This window comes from Desmodus rotundus, chromosome 3, assembly GCF_022682495.2.
Source record: "Desmodus rotundus isolate HL8 chromosome 3, HLdesRot8A.1, whole genome shotgun sequence".
In the NCBI taxonomy this organism is placed as follows: domain Eukaryota; kingdom Metazoa; phylum Chordata; class Mammalia; order Chiroptera; family Phyllostomidae; genus Desmodus; species Desmodus rotundus.
This window is the reverse complement of record NC_071389.1, coordinates 156262748-156267562: the sequence shown is the minus strand read 5'-3', so window position 1 is coordinate 156267562 and position 4815 is coordinate 156262748.

The window sequence follows — 4815 nt, the reverse complement described above, 5'->3', positions numbered from 1 at the left end:
GGAGTACATTCAACCCCAGGGTCAGGAAAGGAATGTGGACTATATTCCTATCTCCTTTTCTTTTACTTTTTAAAATTGAGTTGTCTAGAATTTTCAGTGTTGAATAAGTGATAACTTATATTCTGTATTGTTTTTTAATTTAATGAAAATGTAGTGATCTAGTGTCTTAGAATTGTGTATGATACTGGCTAAAATCAAGGTAGACATTCTTGATCATTATGGAAAAACTATCATTATTAAATTAGCTTTCTAAAGGAGTTGGATTTTTTCCTTCAAATATATATTTTGCACTTACTGAGGTGATAATACTATTTTTCTCTTTTAACTCCGTGGTAGTTCGCATCAGTTCTTCACCCCTCACATGACTTTATAGTTAGTTCCTCCTAAAAAAAAAAAAAGTATTATCTCTCCACCCCTTGCCTTTGGACTCAGTCACATAACTTGATTTTGGTTCATAGAATGAGGCAGCAATGACAGTGCGCCAGTTCTGAATGTGTGCTGTAAGGGGTGGTAGGTGTTTCCATTTGGTCTCTGGTACCTTCGCCACCATTGTGAGAAAAATATGCCTTTGCTAGTCAGCTGGCCCAAAGAAGATGAGAGATTTGTGACTAGGAAGTAATAAGACCTAAATCCAATTAGCTACCTTAGAAGGTTAATCTTATTAATTTAGTTGTATATCATATAACCTAATCTTTTTTAAAAAAATCTTTTGGAAATAAAGAAACCATACACAGGACAACTAGTCAAAGCTGGAACACTTGGCAGCAATTTGAGAGGGATTAGAAGAGGAGTATTTTTGAATAGGCGTCCTGCTGGATATGCTGGCCTAAGGAGCAATGTGGGGTTGAGGTTTCTGCATCTGCATGTCCTGTAGCCTTGCGTTTATACCCAGACTCCCCTGAAATACAGGAGTCTGGCTATGCGCAGCAGAAGGGTGAGAAAATGCCAGAAATGCCATAAAAGAAGGGTTGGTGATGGACTGATTAAGCTCTGAGTCAGTCCTTACCTGTATATTTAAGGGCTATTGGTTCAACTAGTTTAGGTGATGGTTTGGTGACCCCAAAGAAAGCCTTTGTTAAAAAGTTCCAAAGAGGCTTCTTTCTAGGGTCTCCATCAAGTCCAAAGAAGAGGCAATTTTCATGACATCACCAAGTGCATTTTTGGGATTTGTCTCTAAGCCCAGCCCCCCAGAGGATGAATTACCCACTTACTGTTGAGGGAAGGGGACAGAGTGAAGATGGAAAGGGCCATTTCTCTCAAGTCTAAGACATTGGTGCACTTGCAGTTTGGCCTGAATAGTTTTTAACACAATATGACCCCAAAGGAGACAGAGATAATCTGCGTAATTCCCAAGTGAGTACTCTGAAGAAACAGAGATTCCCTCCTCTGAGAGGAGCGCGGTTCCCACGTGAAAATTCATCAACAGACACCTCATTTAAAATGAGTGGGAGACTAGAGGAGGGAACTCTCACGCACAAGTTACCCAATCCACACTACTGTCACAACAGGAAGTCACTATATTTTGAACTTTCACTTTCCTCCAATGGACTCTTCGTCTGCAATAGTTCCTTCCTTCCGAGTCTGTAAGAGTGTTCCTCTTTGTTTCTCTGGACTCGCATGTGGTTTGCGTTTAGACCCCGTGTCCTGAATTGCAATTCTTTGTCTCCCTGTGGGGAGGCAGGACAGAGGCAGTAGCAGTCAGGACTGGAGTTGTTATGAAGCATAGGTGAGCCCCCTACTGGAGATGCCCAGAAATATGTGTGTGGTGGTAGAGATTTTGTAAAAAACTAAAAGTCCTGTATTAGCAGTTGAGGCCAAGAGTCTACAAAGTATGAAGTAAAACTATAACTTTGCCTCCTGCCATACCTGTAAACTGAGACGATAGGTTCCGGCTACGTAGTACAGGAAAGTAATTGTGATACTTAGGATTAATAAAGGTGAATGAAAATGAGGAGCTACTGAGGTTCTTCTTGACATCTTTGGCAAAAGCTGCTTGAATCATATTTATTTGAATTTAGGGTTTGCAATACAGAAGTATTTTCTCAGGGGATATTTACTGACTGACTATTATATTTTCAATACTCGCTGGGTTCTATATAAGATGCAAAAGAAATATTACTATCCCTGCCCTTAGGGGCTTATAGGGGAGATAGCACAGGTGCCAAAAACCTTAGAAACAAAGTAAAAGTGGGAGTTAGAAATATATGAGGTCTGTCCAGAAGGCATCCAGCTATGTAATATGAAAAATAGAGACATTTATTGAAGAAGATACAATATACAAGAAACATTGTACATAAGACAATGACACCTCAGTCCCCTTCAAAGTAGGCACCTTGGGACCTCACATAGTTCTCCTAATCACCATCAGCTGCCCCGTTGTATTTTCTAAAATCTCATCGATAGTCTAAAATCTCTTCCTCTTCCAGGGTGATTTTCGTTTTGGGAACAGCCAGAAGTCACAGGTCACCAAATCTGGGCTGTAGGAGGGCTGAGTCACCTGAGTGATTTGAGGTTTCATCGAAAAACTCTGCACGAGACATAATGTGTGAGCAGGTGCATTGTTGTGATGAAGCTGCCAATCACCAATTATAGCTGTGGCCTTCTGAAACATCCAAATAATTTCCATGGAGGAATGTTCAAGCTTAATGCAAAATTGGATGCAGATTTATTGCTCTACTCGCTCAGTCATTTTGAATGTGATGGCCACACAGTACACACGCTCACTCAACGGTGTCTACCGCTGCCACCAATTAGTACAGTGAAGTGGTCATTCTTTCCACAGGTGTATTCCAGTCCACTCGGCTTGGCTGAAAGATTACATCAATGTCATGCTAACCTTTCTTGTTGTATTAACAACAGCTGGACTTTTTCTGGATAGACCTGTTAGATATTTAGTTGATTCTCTTAACTAGTACTTGCAGTTGGCCCATATTGGTGGACTCGAGGTGAGCCATTCCCAAAGCTACCTTGAAATGAAAAAAACAAAGCGGATATGCAGCTTTCCTGCAAGCCATCTTCTAAACTCCTTTTCTCTTTGCTTGGATTTTTTGCTTAACTGTCATTTTGCTTAATCACCATACAAATGAAAACTTGCTGGGCTTACACCATCTATGGCTAACATTGACTCCACTGCACATGTACGTGTCCACTGCTTAGAGGTTTCCTTATGTTTGCACCGACTCCATAATTTCATTGCATCAAACACTCTGAGTGGGTAAATTACATTTATAAACAATCGCCTTTATAATATATTTCATCTAATTTCAGAAGTCATTGATTGTAAAATGCACCATTATTTTATATATCACTAAGGGAAAAAAACCCTGCCAATTAAACTATACCACTATGCTTCTTATCATTCTGAATTTTAAATTGATGCTTGTTCAAAGAGCTCTTTAAGCATTATTTATAGAGAATTTTACCATATATCCCTCTTGTGCTTATATTAAAAGGAATATATAAACAAAATAAATTACTTAAGATATTCCTAAAACTGTACTTTTAGAGTTCAACTCTTCTAAATCACCTTTAAAAAATTTATCTGAGATTTTTTTAAATAGTGGGGGTTGAAATCTATTTCCATTTTTTCTTTGATAATCAGTTGTTCTGGAAGCATTTAAAAATAATCTATAGTTTCCCTATAGATCCACAATGCCAGCTCTGTCATATACCAGGTTTCCATGAAGGGATGGGTCTGATTATGGGATCTCTATTCTTTTTCATTGGACTGTGTTTCTATCTCTATGCTTAAATATTAAATTACATAATGACTGAGTCTTGCTATTTGATAGAGCAAGTCCCCCAGCCTAGCTCTTCTTTAAGCCTGTCTTGGCCTCTCTTACTTGGCTATTTGCTCTTCCCTTTCCATTTTAGAATACACTCATCAAGGCCTTTTAAAACTCCTATTGAAATTTTGATTAAAATCGTATTGAATATGTAGCTCAACTATTGGATCATTGCCATGATTACTATAGTGAGTCTTCCTCTCCATGCATATGTGTTGTCCCTCAGTTCACATCTTCTTTAAATTCTTTCAGTAAAGTTTTATACCTGTTTCCTGCCCATCTTTCCCATCCCTCTCCTCTCTGCCAACCATTAGCTTGTTCTCTGTACGTGGGGGTCTGTTTCTGTTTTGTTTTGTTCATTCATTTGTTTCATTTTTTTAGATTCCATAAGTAAGTGAAATCATATTGTGTTTGTCTTTCTCTGTCTGGCTTATTTACTTGGCACAATGCCCTCTATGCCCATTCACGTTGTCACTAGTGGCATGATCTTTGTTCTTGTTATTGCTGAGAAATGTGGAATATTCTTTATCCATTCACCTATTAATGGCTACCTAGGTTTCTTCCATATCTTGTCTATTTTGTCTTTTAAAATATATAATATATTTTATCTTATTTAGAGAGCCTAGCCTCATCTCCTATCTGGATTGTTTTCATCATTCTTTTATTCAACCAATAAATATTTATGTGGAGCACCTACTATTAAATCAAGAAGCTAGCTTAATATTTTTACCTTCTTTTAGTTTCTTTAAAATATTTTAATACAGCAAGTTGGGTTTTCTTCTTTTTCTTCTTAGTCCTATGAGTTCTCTCTGTAATCAGTGTTTAGTGACAAATGACCTCGAAATCTGGATGCTCTAAGTCCGTGCAATACTTTATTCCTACTTCCTTGGTTGCTTCCCTCTTCTGCATTACATATAAAACAATGAAAACTAGATCGGTAGGTTTAATCTCCAGGCAGCAACAGCAAAAACACCATCAATTTAGCCCAAGGCACAGCTTTCTATAAACCTGATTCTTTAAAACTACCAGA